Source organism: Leucopleurus acutus (genome assembly GCF_964270905.1).
Source record: "Leucopleurus acutus genome assembly, chromosome: 15".
Taxonomy (NCBI): domain Eukaryota; kingdom Metazoa; phylum Chordata; class Mammalia; order Artiodactyla; family Delphinidae; genus Leucopleurus; species Leucopleurus acutus.
Window position 1 is genome coordinate 42,189,202 of NC_139157.1, and position 18,857 is coordinate 42,208,058.

At 40.8% G+C, this 18,857-nt stretch overlaps 1 protein-coding gene across 1 annotated transcript in view; it reads right to left on the reverse strand.

Annotated features, from left to right (window-relative positions):
- SLC35F1 (solute carrier family 35 member F1) overlaps nucleotides 1–18,857 on the reverse strand; it is a gene marked incomplete at both ends in the record, with an annotated part of 421,977 nt that overhangs the window by 12,842 nt on the left and 390,278 nt on the right. The window lies entirely within an intron of this gene.

Here is an 18,857-nt window from a genome sequence, read left to right on the forward strand (position 1 = left end):
ATTATTAAGGGCATTAAAAATGCAAAAGTTCTGCTTCTGAGTTTACTGAACTGGAAATAAATTCCCCTCAGAGGCCCAAGCTTTTTCAAATTCTTTGGACCTGCCTCATTATTGCTTTGTCTCCTAGTCTTATCTCCTCTTATTTCTCTTCCTCCTTTTTTTTTCTTCATTCTTTTTTGTTTTTAAGAAAATAAAAAGGGGCTAAATTGCTCTGGCTAAATATTGCAATATTTCTTTTTTCTAAGTCATAGCATGGAAAATACCAAATGTGGGCATGGCACACAATCTATCGACAGACACTGAAACTGGTTGTTTTTAGGGACTAAGAATACTGACCTCCACGCCTCCTTCCACATTCTTTCTCCAATTAGGAGAGAGGAAATAATCCCAAATTCATGCTAATCTAATTGAGACAGAAAATAAATCAATGAGTACCTTAGTCCAAATGCCAAATGGTCTCTCAATCCATATCAGAAAACCAAGATATCACTAAGATTTAAAACCTTGGGAAACAACGTATCCTCCAAATATCATATTGTTAAGGAGAGAAGCAGCAACCAGGGCCTTTGCCTCTCCGTGGCCTGACACTGTCACTCGGGGCAAGGCTACGTCCCCCTTGCCAGCTGAGTTGAGTCTATGAGGCCTTCTGTTTGGTTTGCAAAACCAATTCCTCTGGCAGTGTATTCTGTGCAGCCAATCACATCTAAGGCCAATAAGGGTTCTTTTACAGGCAAGTATCTTCCCCTGTGGGTAATTTCACACATGAGTACAGCAACAAGGAGCTAAAAATGGATTCCTGCCACTATCTTTTATATGACAAACAGACCTTTTCACTTGGTTTGATGAATTGTTAGAAATCCTCGTTCATGCAGATTTCTATTCTCTGCCGTCCAGCAAAAGACCTTCATAGCCAATCCGGAAGTGGAATAAAAGGGGGCTAGTCTGTGGGAACGTTTAATTATAGGCTCACTTACAACAAAGGCCATTCGATGGCTCATATACGTCTCCTTCCCACGACTGGTTCTTATTATCACTAGTCAAGGAAGGATAACATTTGTGTGTGAGGTACACCGAGCAGTGGCCTTCACTCTCATGTTTGGACTCTTGCATCACATGAGATCTATTTTCTCTCTACACAACACAGGGGTACACACTGGGCTGGAGTGATTTTGCAAGGGACTGAATTTTAAAGCAGGTGAAGGATCTTAATTTATGGAAGTGATAGTATTGCAGCTCAGTACACCTCAAAGAACATCTGTTCCATTACAGTGGAATCAAGAGATGGAAACGGGAGTGGCACCATTCACTTTTTCCTAGTGATCCATTGATAAAATTCTGCTTCCTGTCACTGCAACCTTAGGCTCTGCTGATCTAAAAGTCTTAGTTCCAAAGGGAGGAACATTTTCACCAGGAGACACACAATGATTCCACTGAACTGAAAGTTAAGATTGGCACCCAGCCACTTTGGGCCCTTCGTGCTTCTCAATGAACAAAGAAGGGAGTTCTTGTCACTGTGCTGGGGTGGTCGGCCTCGGTTACCTAGGGGAAATTGGGCTGCTACTTCATGATGGAGGTAAGAGTACGTCTGGATTACAGATCTCCTAGGCATCTCTTTGTATTACCATGGCCTGTGATTGAAGTCAATGGAAACCTTCAACAACCCAATCCAGGCAGGACTACTAATGGCTCGGACTCTTTAGGAATGAAGGCTGGGTCACCCCACCAGGTAAAGAACCACGTGGTTGGCTGAGGTACTCGCTGACGACAAGTGGAGTAGAGAACGGGTACTGGAAGAAGGTAGTTATAAGTACCAGCTACAGCAGCATGATGAGTTACAGAAATGAGGACTGTAACTGTCACGAGTATTTACTCCTTATTTTGTTATTAATATGGTTGTCAGTGTGTGTGTATAAAATATCTTTGTTTTCTCCCTTCTCTTATCCCCTTATCAGATAAGATGTATTGATTTTACACCATAGTATTTAAGTTACAGGACATCAAGGAGAAGAGTGAACATCCCCCAAGATGTTTGCATCCTTTTCTAGGGAAAAGGTTAGTGTGTTTTCAGTTGTGTGCAGGCTAGTTGTATCACGTTGGGCAAAAGTACCATCTTGTTATTGTCTTTATTTTGAGATTAAGTATGATTTAAAGAGATGTGTATATGGGTGCCGGGTTGAGAAGACGCAGACCCGTGACAGTTAATTTTATGTCTCAGCTTGGCTAGGTCATAGTGCCTAGGTATTTGGTCAAACATCAGTCTGGAGGGTGCTGTGAAGATATATTTTAGATGAAATGAACATTTAAGTCAGTGGACTCTGAGTAAAGCAGATTACCCTGCATAATGTGGATGGGCTTCATTCAATCAGTTGATGGTCTTACGAGAAAAAGACTGAGGTCCCCGAGGAAGAAGGAATTCTGCCTTTGGACTCAAGCTGCAACACCAATTCTTCCCTGGGACTCCAGCCTGCCAGGCTGCCCTCCAGATTTCAAGCTTGCCGGCCTCTACAATCACATGTGACACTTCCTTAAAATAAATCCATCTCTCTATCTCTCTAGCTCTAGATTGGAAGATGGATAGATAGGACTATGTAGTGATAGAGATAAAGACAGATACACACACACACACCCTATTGGTTCTATTTCTCTGGATAACCCTGACTATTAACAACACAAAAATCTGTTATATTAAAGGGCTAGATGCTGATATAAACTTTCGTAACAATTTCTCTCCATGGCAAGTTTTAGAAATGGAGTGTTTAATGATATTTTCCAGGCAATATCAAGTGGTGGTTCACAGTACAAGCTCTAGAGTCAGAATGCTGGGGTTTGCATACCTGTTTGCCACCTCCTTGCTATGGTCTTGGACAAGTTCCTTACTTCTCTATACCTCTGGTCATGCATCAGTTAACAAAGGATAATAATAGTACCTGCCATATGGGACTTTTGTGAGCATTAAATGAAATGCATGTATAAAACTTTTGGTGCAGTTCTTGGCACATAGTAAATGTTCAATAAATGTCAGCTATATTGTTATCTTTATATCACAAGAAGTAAATGCTAAAGCAAAGATAGATATAAAAAACCTTCCTCAATAGCCCTCTCTGAAAACTTCAGCATAAATCAAGTTGAACTGAAAATGCATTTATAGAATTGGCAACTTAAGAGACAATCAATCCATCTGGAGAGGAAGGCTTTTTTGGCAATGCAAATAATAACCCCCTGGCTTATAGGCTCAGTGTCTGGACATATTTATCTTGAGTTTTCTTACAATGATAATTATATAAGTCCTCATAAATTCCTATTCTGCTTTACCTTGTTTATTAATTTTGAGCAACTGCTCTCCATTGACACAAATCACGTTTGAGCAGCCCTGAGTATATGTAAGTTTAGCAATTAATTTTGCTTCCTCATTGTGCTAAGCTTTAAAGTGGACCCCAAAGCACATTCACATCCTAATCCCTGGAACCTGTGAATGTCGGTTACCCTATTTGGAAAAAGGGTCTTTGCAGATGTGATTAAGGAGTTTGAGATGACAGATTATCCTGGGTGCTATGGACTGGATTGTGTACCCCTCCCCAACAAATTTGTATATTGAAGCCATGACCCCCAATGTATCTGTATTTAGAGATGGGGCCTCCATTAAGGTAATTAAAGTTAAATGAGGTCATAAAGGTGGACTAGTGTCCTTATGAAAAGAGATCAGAGAGCTCTCTCTCCCACCACCCTGCGCTCCCCCTCATGTGTACACACGGAGGAAAGGCCGTGCGAAGATGTGAGAAGGCAGTTGTCTGCAAGCCAGGAAGAGAGCCCTCACCAGAAACTGAACCCTGCTGGACTCTGATCTGGGACTTCCAGCCTTCAAATGTGTGACAAGTTTCTGTTATCCAAGCCACCCAGCTTATGGTATTTTGTTATGGTGGCCAGAGCAGACTAATACATCTGGGTTATTCAGGTGGGCCTGAAATGCAGTCACATGTATCTTACAAGAGGGAGCAGAGGAAGGTTTTAGACTCACAGAGAAGAAGAGGATGTGAAGACAGAGAAGAGAGATTTGAAGATGCTGGCCTTAAAGACTGGAGTGATAGAGCCACAGGCCAAGGAATGCTGGCAGCAACAAAAGCTGGAAGAAAGAACAGATTCTCTAGAGCCTAGAGCCTCGAGTTGGAACATGGCTCTGCTGAACCTTAGTCTTGGCCCAGTGAAACTGACTTCGAACTTCTGACCCCAGAACTGTGAGAGAACAAATGTCTGTTTCAAGCCACCAAAGTTTGCGGTAATCTGCTACAGCAGCCGTATGAAACTAACAGACTCAGTCACTATTAGTAATAGACGCAGCAACTAATAGCTCAGTAATTATTCATTTAATAACTGAGCTTAACCATGATCTGAGACCCTATATATCACCCTAAATATCATATCCATCCCTTCAAGAAATGCTTACCGAGTTCCTATTATGCATCATGTGCTGGGGGTACGGTGACAAATAAAATGGATATAACTCTGTTCCCAGTTTCCAGTCTATCGTGGGAGACAGACTAACACTAACTTGAAGAACTTAATCTGTAATATGACTTTGGGAAAGACTGCTGTGGTTGCAAAAACTCCTATATCTCCTATATCCCCCCTTCCTCTTTGGAACAGTTTTCTCAGCATTTATCTGAGATGCTGTCTCCCAGGCTTTAAGTCCTAAGAATGTCGAATAAAATATAACTCTCAACTTTTAGGTGGTGCATTTTTTTCAGTCAGTGAGCCATAGGACATAGGCACTCAGGAAAGTTGTCAGGCCCTAGAGGTCAGCAGGGCATCTAATTGTGCTCGAAATGCAGTGAGAAAGAAGTTAGTAAAGGGTATTCAGAAGAAGAGAACATAGTCTGATTGGTGTTTTAAAAGGATCACCCCGGCTGCCGGTGGGTGATTAACTGTAGAGACTGTCAACTAAAAACAACCAAAACACACCACCTAAAAGTTGAGGATTATGTTTCTTTGGCGGACAAAACTGAGCACTTAAACCCAGGATGCAGCCTCTCAGACAGCTCGGAGGGACTGCTCTGAAGAGCTAAGGGAAGAGCCAGGATATATAGGAGTTTTTGCAACAAAGACCAGGTAGTTGGAACATCAAAAGATTACTATTAATTACAGAAAACAGACATCTCAAGTTAAGGTATTTAGCACTTTTCTGTGTATGGAAAGATGCAAGAGTCTGGGCTCACCGAAATCATTCCTTTGATATGCACCCCAGCTGTCTGGGGCCAGTGTCCTGTACGTTCTCACCCTGGGTCTCCTCAGAGGGCACCGTGGGGGGAGGCTGCAGTGGCTGACTTCTAGGTGCATCCTGTTTCTATCCTGAGTCCCGTGGCTGTAATGTGATGACTGTGATGTGATGCAACGTCCTTTGTTTTCGGATAGCGCAGGCAACATTGTTTCATTGACAAGAGGAATAAGTGGAAGCAGAAAGACCAAGAGACTATTGAAATGGTCTAAGTGAGAGATGGTTGTATTCTGAACCAAGATGATGGCAGTAGAAACAGAAGGGGATCTATCTTGTCGGAGGATGGATAGAATTTGCTGATGGAGTACACGTGGGGAGTGAAGAAGAGAGAAATTACGAATCTCAATTACTGAAGCTGACTGTTCTGAGAGTATGTGATTCTCTTCTAAGCATTTCTCATGGTGCGTTTATTGTCCTACTGTCACGTATCATCTTTTTAATGGAGAGGATTTACTCTTAACACCTTCTATAGCACTAGCATACACTGCGTGGTGTCGTAGGTATAATTCCTGCCAATTGGTCTCCTTTCTCGCAACCTGAGAAGTGTTCTAACATGAGAACCATATTTAGGAAGGTACATTTCATAACAATTCTAAATTAAGATTGATAATCTTAGATAGCAAACAAAGCTGTGGTCTACTTCCTCCAAAGTATTTTCATGTGTATCATCTCATTTCATTTTCAGAAAACCAGTCCCTCAGAGAAGTACAAAGCACCGCGATGAACGACTTGGAACTGAGGACATGGGAGGTGTGGGCAGGTCTAACAGAGAACTTAGGGCTTGTCTTGTAGTGACAGCTGACACAGCACCCAGAGGTTCCACCCAATTCTCTTCCCCTCTCCTAAATGCTTGGTTAACTGCATTGCAGCGTAACCCTTTTTGTTTCTTCCATTCCCTATATTCAAGTTTCTAGGGCAATCCATATCTCTTATTGTACAGGGGTGGGTGGGGCTCAACTTTATTTAATTCCACATATCTTGGAACAACTTTAATGGATTGTTGATGAATTTGGAAGCTGTTCTTTCTCAATTCATAGAAATGCACAATCATCAAGAAATATTATCCTGGCTGCAGGAGGGGGAAGCCCCTTGACAAAATGAAAAATGAACTCTCCTGCAACCATATTGGAATTCCTCATTTCCTTCTCTCACATGCACCTGCTGGTGGCAAGAGAGACAGAAAAATGAAATAAATGGCTGAGTAATTTATTGTAAAGAATATCCTGATGTGGCAGCTGTCAAGGAAGAAATCATATTATGGTTTCAATGGCTAATAAATTTTTTTTCTAAATAAGAAGTCTGGTCTGTAGACTGAAAAAAAATGCACTACCTAAAAGTTAAGAATTATGTTTTATTTGGAGAATTTCCTGAGGACTTAAGCCCAGGAGACAAGTTCTCAGACAGCTATAAAAGGGAGTATTCCTAAGAGGTAAGGGAGGAGCCAGGACATATAGGAGTTTTGCAAAAACAAACTAGGTAGTTAAACATCAAAAGATTTCTGCTAATTAAAGAAAAACAAACATCTCAAGTTAATGAATTTAGTGCTTTTCTCTGTATGGGAAGATGGGAGAATCTGGACTCATGGAAACCATTCCTTTGATATGCACCTTAACTATCTAGGGTCAGTATCCTGTTTTTCTCCATCCTGAATCCCCTCAGGGTGCACAGTCTTGGCTGCAGTGGCTGATGGCCTGATGGCTGCTACATCCTTTGTTTACTGGTAAGGCCAGTGACACTCTTCATCTACAGAACGTGATAAGTAGCTGCCACCTTCTTAAATAGTCCTCGACACTCACTTTTAAATTCCAGAATATCACTGGGAAGTATTGGCAGTAGGCCCAGAATATTTGGTTATTCCATCATAAAATCTTACATCATTATTATTACTTTTTCCCAGAATTGTATAATACTTGAAATCCATGAAGTGCTATAAAAAATGTGACAGACATTCAACACTGTTCATTTCTTTTTCTTTGTACCTATTATTAAAAATTAAATTATCTAATGTCTTAGGAGTTGCAAAAAATGTGAATTTGGGGTTATGTTACTATTATACAAACACATTTTTTTAAAATAAAAATCTAGAGGTTTCCCCTAAATTTGACATCCATGAATTGATATACCCATCTATATGTCTCTGTGTGTCTCTCTCAGTATATTGTTTTGAGGGAGATGGTGAGAAGTCACTTACGCTGTAAGGACATATGTCACTTGGAAACGACCTTCTTTATTGTCAAATTAACCTGTGCATATATACAATGGTTTTCTCCGGACACGTGATTCTGGGAAAGTTAATTGGATAATATTATTGTTATTATCTGATATTGTTGTTTCTCCTGGGGCACACAGTATGCAGAAGATCAGTTTAGGATGTGCTCCCTGTCTCCAGATGGCTTTGCTTCCTCCTTCTCTGTAAGCTATGGCTTTAATATCCATCTTAGCTCAGGACTGTTGTTTTGCATTGGCACCCTACTCATTCCTTTACGTAAAATGAAAACAATTTAACCAATAAACTGAAGACGTTTCACTGTATTGTATGCATGCCACAGATATCCTTATAACAAAACTAACAGATGCGGCCTTAGATGCCACCAAGAACTCAGATAGGAGGCGGATACTCCACGTATTCTAAAGCTGCATAGAAATGATTACAATTAGCTTTGAAAACAAGTCCACACACTTGAAGTGCAAAAAAATCTGTAGCATTCTGTGTAGAGCTTTGTTGATGCTGGAAGGCTGTAGCATTCCAGCAGCTTTGTTAATGATACACTCTGCAGAGGAAATGGTGTTTCCTGGTGCTGAAGATTAGGGAAAAGTTTGCAAGGACAATTACAGTCCACATCAGGGGTCAGTAAACTAACAAATCTGGCAGCTGCCTAGTTTTGTAAATAAAGTTTTATTGGAAGACAGCCATGTCCATGGCAGAGTTGAGTGGCTGTAAAGACTGTCTGGCCTGCAAAGCCTGAAATATCTCTAGTCTGATCTTTTACAGAACTGTCTGTGGACCCCTGTGGATGCAGACACATCAACAAATACAGATATAGATACAGAAATACAGTATATGATAACGACATTTCACAATTTTACTGTGGGATGACTTATGAACAATAAATCTGAATATTAGATATGATTTTTTCTGTAAATAGAATAAATGTCTTAGCCAATTTTCAACCTTTATGTGAGTTCCATCCATGCTTCCTGTCTCCCATGACAATGTATACAGTTATTATGGCACTGAACTGGTTTCTAATACCCATGTTCCCTTGAGATGTTCCCTAAGCAATCCATCAATGCAAAGAGTGAATCAAAACAGTGACTTGCTATTGTGGGATCTAAATTTTGAACTTTTCAGCAGGTTTCGTCAACTTGAGATGTAAAGAGTCTGTATCAATCAAAAGCTTTCTGCATCCTATGTGAAAATTCCTAGATAACATTCAGCTTAGAAAACTGAAGTTTAACCTTTAATGTTTCTTGTAGAAATAAGCCTTTCATTGAACAAATAATTGATGAACAACTACCATGCCAGGCCCTGTACCATATATCAGGGATCCAGCAGAGAGGGAGACATGCATGGCCCCTGTCGTCTTGAGCTTAGAGCTTACTTCTTACATGAGGTCTGTCCTTTCATTTAAAGCTGTGACTGGGTAGTGCACAAAGGCAACATCAACATAATCCCTAACTGCTGAGACTTCCAGAGCAATGGGAAATAGCTCCACTCCTGCACGAAAATGCCTGGCTCTGTGGAGCATCAAGAAGGAACCAGATGTAATACTGGTAGCCAAAATTTACGTTCAAGTTGCATTGAGTTAGATTGCTAAATGTGAGGCCCCACAGAATGGTTTACAGTGTATTTATTTAAAAAATAGAACCACATCCCAAAATATATTTAAATGAGGAAGAAACTAAGCATATGACTAAGTTGGTGCTTAGCAATGTAATGAGTGAAGAGTTTCAGTTATGTAAAAAGAACGAGGAAAACAAACACAGAGAAACCCTTTAATTATTTGTCCATGTTTGTCAATTAAAACCAAGAATAAACCACTTAGAAACTTCTAATCAGAGTCTCATTGCAATTTTGTCCCATTTTTCAATGGCAGAGATTCGTATTTAGATTTCCTTTTTATTTGAGGGGATTGCTAGCCTTATGTATTTCTGAACTGAAAATAAATTTTTTTATGATTATAAAAATAACAAATGTTCATATAGTGTTTCAGCAATGCATAATTTAGCCAATACTTTTAAGTGAAGAACATGAAATACAAGCACTCAAAATTCTACCATCCTTGATAATGGCGCTATTTATTGAGTGTTCACTGTGCCAGCTACAGTAGGTGATTTACACACACTATTTCATTACTATAAGGACCCCTAATGCTACCAGTTATACGGTGTCCACTATTGTGACCCCCATTTTGCTGATGGGGAAACTAAGGTTGAGAGAAATTAAGTAACTTTTGCCCCTGGTAGCATCAGGGGTTCTTGTATAGAATTCAGAGGGTCTTCAAACCTGGACAAGAAACCCGGATTTTTAATTTCATTGACCTCTAGCTGACGTTTAACATGTCTTTGTCATAAATGTAAGCAATGAGCTACATTAGTATTGTGGTACCATAGACTCTTTTGCAATAGAGATCACATGTATTTTTATATCACACTACAATTGCTGCACAGATGTCTCCAAATATTGCTTACACTCGTCACTGCTTTGAAATGATAATAGTTATTAGAGGTGCTTCCAGATCTTGTGGTTTGTATATTACTATAACATCACATTTAAAAATATTTTGATAACTTTATTTTAATACAACCAGCCTGCTTTGTAATGCTACGTATTTTATTTTAGACATTTAGAAACATTGAAAAAGGGGTCTTCAGGCTTCACCAGACTGCCAAAGGGACACATGGCACAAAAAAGGTAGGGGCCTCTTGGTAGGGAGTGAGCTGAAATGCACACAGGTGGTCTGACTCCAGAGCTTGGGCTCAGGCTTGTGACAACTCTGTCATTCTGCGTGCCCTTGGACGCGTGTTCACATTTTGGTGAAGATAGTTTCAGCTCTCTCTCCAATTTGGAGAGAATTGATTAAGTGGTGATTAGGCAAACTCAGGGAAAAGTCAACGAAACATTCTTAGGAAAAAAAACCTTTCCCTTCTTCCTCTTATTCTCAAGGAGGCAGGGGAATTGGGGCTTGCCATTATCTGGGCCTCTGGGGTGAACTGGGGGAGCAGTTTCAAGGCCACCAAGGAACTATACCCCTGGGAGTGGGACAGGTCATAGACCAAGTTGATTTACAAGTGTAAAGACATCAGAGACATTCTCAAACAGAAGAAAACCCAGAGATACCACACTTGTGAACTCTTGGGGAAAAAATAAAACCAAATTCCTTAATGACAAAATCCAGTCACTCAAAAGATTGGAAAGGACTGGGTGCAGTGCTCAATTTTTAAAACAAAAAACCTCTCAATAGCTATAAAGCTCTGAGAAAAAGAAAGTGTTACCTAAAAAAAGTTCTCCTCTGAATACAAACATAAGACATATTTTCAAGGAAGCAAAGAATACTTCCTGACAGACCAACCACTAGCCCAGTGGCACTTTTGCAGTGACTATAAAGTCTCCCCTCTTCAAGGCACTTGACCATCTGCTGGAACATATTCCTTATAAATGGACAAATTGCACTGTGGACAGCCTGGACAACCATGCATGGCAGCCCTGCTTCCTGACGATACCAATAGTGATGAAATCCAGCCAAATAAGAGAAAAATCAAGATAAGGAATTCAGAAAAGAGCCTGGATTTCAGAGACTGGTGGTATAGCAAATGTAGTAAGTATGGAAATATAGGCTTTAAAACCATAGGGATTATGTTGATAGAAATTAACTATTAAAATAATCGACAACATAAAAACAGTACAACAGAAGTCAGGAAATGAAGAAGGGATAATATCAATCATCTCTCATGGAAGGAAATAGATAAAAACTCTCAAAACTTTAAGTATAGAGTTTAAAAGAAATCTTCCATCTATAGTAGCCCCTGGAGATGTATAGAGTGATGTCTCAGCTTTAGGCAAGACAATGTTTGAGCTGATCTTTGTTCTTTATCTCAGCAAACTGATGCTCTGATTTCCATGTGCTTGGGTCACCCATGGGAGATGGATCCATACAGGTCTGCTGACAAAATCAGGTGTCTGACTGTGCAGGAGGGGGCCAGGCTATGCACCCTGATGACAAACACATCCCACGCATTCTCCTGGAAGACAGCTAGCTGTTTTTTCCTGGCTGTGTTCCAGTCCAACCACAAGCCTTTCCATATGAAACTTCTGCAACACTTCTACCTCATTCCATTTTTCCTTACAGCTTGTCCTGATGATATGAGTTCAAAATATCTGTTTGTGATGTGGAATTTATGAATAGATTCATGTAGAAGGAATTTTGACTTCTGGCTATAATTCTGGACCTGCCGCACAACTTATCCCCAACTTCTCTAATCCTTTCAATATTTCTGGTAAATGGAAATTGCTAATATGGCAGATACTGGCTACTCATTCACTAAACAAACCTGTTTTCTTTTCTTCCCGCACAAACAGCTTGACTACATTTCCCAGCCTCCCTTGCAATAGAATGTGGCCATGTGACTGAGTTCTGGCCAATAGAGTGAGGAGGAGGTTATATACATCACTCCAGACACAGCCATAGAAGTCTCTAGGCTGTCTTACAGTGAGCTCTGAAGAGGACTCCAAGAGCCTAGCCCAGGAGCAGGCAAACTTTTTCTTAAGGGGCTAGATAGTAAATATTTCTGGCTTGTAGGTCACACAGTCTCTGTCACAACTACCCAGTGCTGCTGTTGTAGGGCAAAAGCAGCCATGAATAACATACAAAGAAACGGACGTTGCTGTACTCTGAGAAAATTATATTTACCAAACCAGGAGGCTGGCTCACAGTTCATAGTTTGTTGATCCCTGCACCAGAGGATGGCAGAGCCACAAGATGGAAGGAGCCTGGGTTCCTGAATGGCTGCCTGGGAAGCACTCCCTTCCACCCACGAAAGCACTTACTCTAATTCTGCAAGATGGAAACTTCAAAAGACACTGTACTGAGTTTCCAGGCAGGGGGAAACCAAGTCTAAACATTCATTGCTCTCACACCTGGGTATTTCATGTGAAATGCTTTGGGGCCTCAGTGATGCTAGTTTCTCCAATTCTCTACTCACCAGTGACAGTTGAAAAAATATGAAGAGTCATAAAAGCTGTGTCAGTTTTAAGATCTCCCATTAATAACTGCATTAGGGAGTATTATACTTAAAATTCACAACCTTTTAAGACGCTGTTCTTACAAAAAGAAATATAACTGGTTACTTATGCAGGTGTTTTTATAAATAAGATGTGAAGTATTGCTTTCTGGTCATCAGCCGCCACAGGCTGGAGCTGCCTGCCTTGGCTTTTCAAGTGCAGTCCCATTACTGAAATTGCTCACTGTCGCCAAGGATCAACAGGGTTGCTTGGCTGCAGATTCATATCTGTGGCTAATGAAAGATTCCGCTGTTGATGCAATCTCTACAAACTCTGGCATTGAAACTCAGATGTTAAGGATGCTTGAGATTGCTGGCCTATTCAAGTTTCAGTGGTTTGGAAGCTCATCCTTTGCATTAATCCGCCTGGTGATTTTTGCTGTTCTTGTCACCTTTATTTATAAATAGTTAAGAACCAAAACAGTGCTTGGAGCACAGCAGGCACAGAATACATAAACATTTGCTGAATGAAGTTCTTTTAAATTTAGTACACAACAACATATTATTAAATTAGCCCCACATCCAGAGTTATTAAACTTTTCTTGCCAAGTCTCCTCTAACAACAATAACAACAAAACTAGTACGAGAAACTGGCGCATATCGGAGGTAATTTTTAGTGGCTGACAGAGAGGGTCAGGGTGGATCATAGGATGTTACCTGGATTGCCTGAATAGGCAGTTGATGATGTAAGAAACTTTTCTGATTACTTGTTGAAAATAACTTGCAGCAAGTATAAATATTTATCTGGTATAAAAATGCGACTAAAACATACAGATGAAGTTCTCAAAAATTCACGTGAATCACATTACCCAGAATAAAGTGGCATTCTTAGACAAATGATTTTGAAATCTCTCTCTACCTTTTTTTTTAGTAGTGAATATTTGGATGGTAAAAACGTCTTCCTGATGTAAGTGTGTAAGTTTTATGGTGCCCTTACCTTCCTGAAATATTACTCTTTCACTAGGATCACCTGTGGTTTCAGGCTGTTCGATATGGGGGCCCAGGTAAGCCAATGGCCTAAGTGGAGTGTTTAAAGGGGACTTGGAGAGAACTTACATTGTTCATTTCTTTCTCTATCAATTTTTTATTTATTTTGATAAGGCTACAAAAATAATCACTTCTTATGAAATTACGCTCAACTTTATTACAGCAATTCTGTGGCAATATTAAGCCTTGAAAAGGTAATAGCAAAGTATGTGAAGTAAGCCATTTTCTATTTTAAATGTCAGGCAAAAGGGAATACCCTGCATATTCAACACTGGCAGCTTTTTTCCTGAAGAATGTTCAGCACATGACGGCATATCTTGAAAGAATGATTGATATTTTATTTTAACTACACTTGAAATTTTAAAATTTATGGCTATCACCTAAAAATTCTATTGTAAGCAATCTAATAATCAAGGAATTCAGCTAAAAATGACTGATACAATATCTTCTAAATTTTTATGCATGAAACCCCAGTTTTGCCTTTTCAAATAAGGAATAAAAGAAATCTCTAACAAAACTGTTAAAAGCTACACATCCAGTTACAAAATCTGAAAATAAGAGTAACATCTTAAAAATGGAATGAGATAGGGATTACTAATCCTGAACCATACATTCAATCAGAGAAATGCATCACCATTGGTCACCTTTCAAAAATTACATAATCCCTTCAAAAACTCCCTAAGGCAAGTCTAATCACCTTGAAGTTGGACGAGAATAAATAGCTGGTTCAAAGCCCTTACACAGTAAACAGAAGCCACAAATTCAATCTAGGCTCCTTTGACTTTGCAGAACATGCTCTTTTTGCCACAGCAGACTGCTGAATTCATGCTTCACACAGCAGACACCGAAGTAGTCTTCTCACCCCAATTTATCTTCTCACCACCTGACTTAGTGTTTTCTTTGTTAAAGTGACAGATTAGCAGGTAACATAACTACTTTAAAAAGCAGTTGGGAAATTCAACAGATCCCAGTGTGTGTAAGTGGAGAGTACCTTCATTGCCCAGATTTGGCTTCTGAAGAGCACATCCACATGTCCCAGTTGGTCCGGCTTGGAGACATTGTACCCTTATTTGTGTTGGTGTAAATTATTAATGGGTCTCCTGTAGTTGGCAGAATGATGGCCTCCTCAAAATGTTCACACCCTAATCCCTGGAAGCTGTGAATATGTTACCTTACATGGTAAAAGGAACTCTGCAGATGTGATTAAGTTACGCATTTTGAGATGGTGAGATTATCCTGGGTTATCTGGGTGGGCCCAGTGTAATCACATAAGTCCTTACAAGGGAAGCAGGAATGGCAGTCAGATTTGAAGATGCTCTACTGCTGGCTTTGAAGACGGAAGAAGGGGCCACGAGCCAAGGAAGCAAGCAGCCTCCAGAAGCTGGAAAGGGCAAGGAAACAGTTTCTCCCCTAGAGCCTCCAGAAGCCACCCAGCTCTGCTAACACTTGATTTTAACCAAGTGAGACTTCTGATCTCCAATACCCTAAGGTAATAAATCTGTGTTGTTTTTAACTATTAAGTACATGGTAATTTGTTACAGTAGCCACAGGAAACCCATACCCTTTCTATTTCAAAAGTGTCCTTGTGTTCAATAAACAAGGGGATAGAGTTCATAACTGGTCAAGCTTTGACCTTGAAAAGCCAACACACCATCAACTTGAAAACTTCCTATGTGAATCTCTTCCTGGGCTTGGTTTTAAGGGGTCTCTGAGGCCCAGCAAAGCTCCTCTCCTGTAATTTCCATGGATTGCTATAGATTTAGTGTTCTGGATTCCATAGTGTTGTTAGGTACTAAAGAACAGAAATATATGACCACTTCTCAAAAGTCTTGTAAAACTAGAGTTTGCAAGAGCACTATACCATGTAGATAGTCCACTTCAGAATTAGGTCTTTTGCTTCCCTGGGATGTGGGGCTTTATTGCTCAGTCAGCACAAGAGGTAGAGAAGCTGCAGACAGTGGACTGATGGGTAGGGAAAGGAATGGATTTTTTCCAAGGACGGAAGGTGAGAAAAAGCAAATAATCAATGTTGGGCAGGAGAGCTTCATTTAATCATTTAGTTCTGCCTGAGTAAGCAACATCTGTGAGCAAACAGCCCTTCTCTCTCAACTTGTAGATATTTATAACCAGACCAGAAGGTTGTTTAAAGACATCATGATTAGGTGAAAGGTAAACTCTGACTGCAGACGGTAGTAAAACCAAATAAGATCAGGTCACGGGTTAATCGTCAGTAATGAAGTGTGAGTCCCCTCCCCGTTATCCCTCTCACATTCTTGCCCAGCTTCCTCCAGTGAGGGGAACCCCCAAGACAGTCTAGTCCACTTTCGGATGACTAATTGCTAACAAGGTTTCTTTCTATCTCACTATAATCTTATAACCTTCACCCTTTGGTCCTAGTGCCACCTGCTTGCAGCCACAAAAATTGTCTGAACCAATGACTCAATTCTGGCTGCACACTAGGGTCAACTGGGGAGTCTTTAAAAATCTAATGCCCAGGGCTTCCCTGGTGGCGCAGTGGTTGAGAGTCCGCCTGCCGATGCAGGAGACACGGGTTCGTGCCCCGGTCCGGGAAGATCCCACATGCCGCGGAGTGGCTGGGCCTGTGAGCTATGGCTGCTGAGCCTGCGCGTCCGGAGCCTGTGCTCCGCAAAGACAAGGAAATATATACATGCTAAGTTTATTTATTTATTAATTTTTTAAAGATTTTTTTTTGATGTGGACCATTTTTAAAGTCTCCATTGAATTTGTTACAATATTACTTCTGTTTTATGTTTTGCTTTTTCGGCTGTGAGGCATGTGGGATCTTAGCTTCCTGACCAGGGATCGAACCCACACCCCCTTCATTGGAAGGCGAAGTCTTAACCACTGGACAGCCAGGGAAGTCCCTACATGCTAAGTTTAAATAAAGCATGTAACAAAGCAGTATGCATGGTGTAATTAAATTTTAAAATATATATGAACTGCAAATGTGTGTACTACAAAAGTAATATGCCCTGTAAATGGTACCAATGTATAACAATACTTATCTGTATTTTCTGACTTTCTCACAACTGATATGTATTTCTTTGTAACAAAAGATAACAGGTCACTCAAGAAAACATTTTGGAAGTTTCTTATAAAACTAAACATGCTACAACCATAAGCCCAGCAATTGTACTCTTGGTTGTTTGTTTCAGAGAAATGAAAAATCTGTTCACACAAGAACGTGTACACGAATGCTCATGACAGTTTTACATGTAATAGGCTCAGACAGAAACAACCCAGAGTCCTTCACTGAGTGCGCGGTTAAATAAATCGTGGTACATCCACACCGTGGAATAGTACTCAGCAATAAAAAAGGAGCTACTAATATATAAAACAATATGGATGAATCTCCAGAGAATTATGCTGAGAAACTATGCTGTGAAAAATGTCGATCCCAAAAGGCTACATACTGTATAATTCCATTTACATGGAAGGGACAAATTTAGAGAAATGGAGAATAAATTAGTGGTTTCAAGGGGTTAAGGAGGTGGGTGAGAGACAAGTAAGCATGGCTATAAAAAGGCAACAAGAACAACCCTTGTAGGGATGGAAATATTCTGCATGTTAACTGTGTCGATGTTAATATCCTGATATTATACCACAGGTTTGCAAGACGTCACCAATGGGGGAAACTAGGTAAAGGGTAAATGGGAACTCTGTGTATTTCTTAAAACTGCATATGTTTCTACAATTATCTTGAAAGTTTGATTTAAAGAAAGACAATAGGAATCAATTTTAACTAGAGAAAACACCTATTGTGTTTTCTTACCTTAAGGAAATTTATCTGTTAAATGGTAACAGTGAAAAGCATTGCTTTAACAGTGAAATGTATAGTGAAACGCATTGCTTTAAGAATTAAAAAACATCTATGACACCTCCAAATAGGTGAGTACAGGAATGTAATTTTCGGATAACACAGGTTCCCTTCTGATGGCACGATGACAGGGTACTACACGGTTTCCTCCTCCCCAAAGTTACTTATCCTAAGTTAGCAGTAACATACAAATGATGAGAGAAGAAGATGAATTTGGGAGAATTAGAATTTACCTGGTTCATCAGCCTTCCCAGTTTCTGACGCTTGTCTATGTAGAGAGCCCCAGGTCTAACCAAAAGTCAGTGGAAGTATGAGGAGTGACAGACTCAAATATGAACAAGCGCTGCTCAGGGACCCCTTTTCAGGTATTTGTTCTCAAATTCAGAGAACATCAGCCTCACGGAGGAGCAGACTCCCCCAGGTGCATCCCCAGATGCTGATTCTGTGGCTCAGGGGTGTGGCCCGGGAATCTGCATTTTTAGCAAGTACCCCTGGTGAAAGCAGACTTTCCAGAACACTGCTATGGAGGATGCCGAGAGCCGAACTGGATCCGGACTGCCCAAGAAGTGACCGGAGTCCTTCATCAAAACAATAGGTTTCAGTCATCTTTCCTCAAGGACGATTAAAGGGATTCTTCTAGTTGGACCTTATAAAGACAATTACAGGAGGAAGTGCTGAGAGCAGAACTCATCCACAACAGATGTGGATGCTTAGCTGTAGAGGAGAGACAGAAAAATGGCAGCTACTGTGCTATACGGATGGGACCCCGGCTGAGCAGTCCCCAGGGCTCTGGAAAAGAATCGGGTGTGTTTGGAGGGGGATTCCGAGGGAAGGTGGTCCTCCTAACGCTGGTGGGGAGCAATGGGGGGAACACACTGAGACCTTACTTTTCACCCTTATGAGGACCAGGGTGCACTCAGGAAACAGATTGTACCAACCAGACAAAACAAATTACCAACAATGTACAACTGCTGTCCAGCAATAGACAATTTCTTTCAGCTGCCATTTTTGCCACCACGCTTGGCAGAAGTTTCCATGTAAAACAGGGACTCAGCATTTTACCCCTATCCGCTGCCACGGTTGCTTTCGTCACCCCTCATCTTCTAGGTCTGTTTCTGGTCCTCCCAGCTGCCAACCTTGTTTGTGACCTCTTTTCCGCCCGTGTCTGCTCTTCTCGGTCTGTTTCTTGGCTATGATTCTGGCTTAGCACAGTAATATTTCTGACCATTCACTGCTGCTGCCTGGCCTCTGCTCATCATCTCAAGTACTTACTCCCTCCAGCTCAGCACTTCTCCGGGAACCTCCAAACCCAGTGTGACCTGGTGGAACACGCCCTGCCCACCAAGATGCCCCATCAACTGGCCACATCCGTGAGATGATGACATTACCTGTAATACTGCTGGTGAAGCACTTGGCTAGAAGTGGCCCAGAGCAGCGCCTCTGTTCTTCTGTCTCTTCTTCTTTGGCCTGTCCTAATTCGGT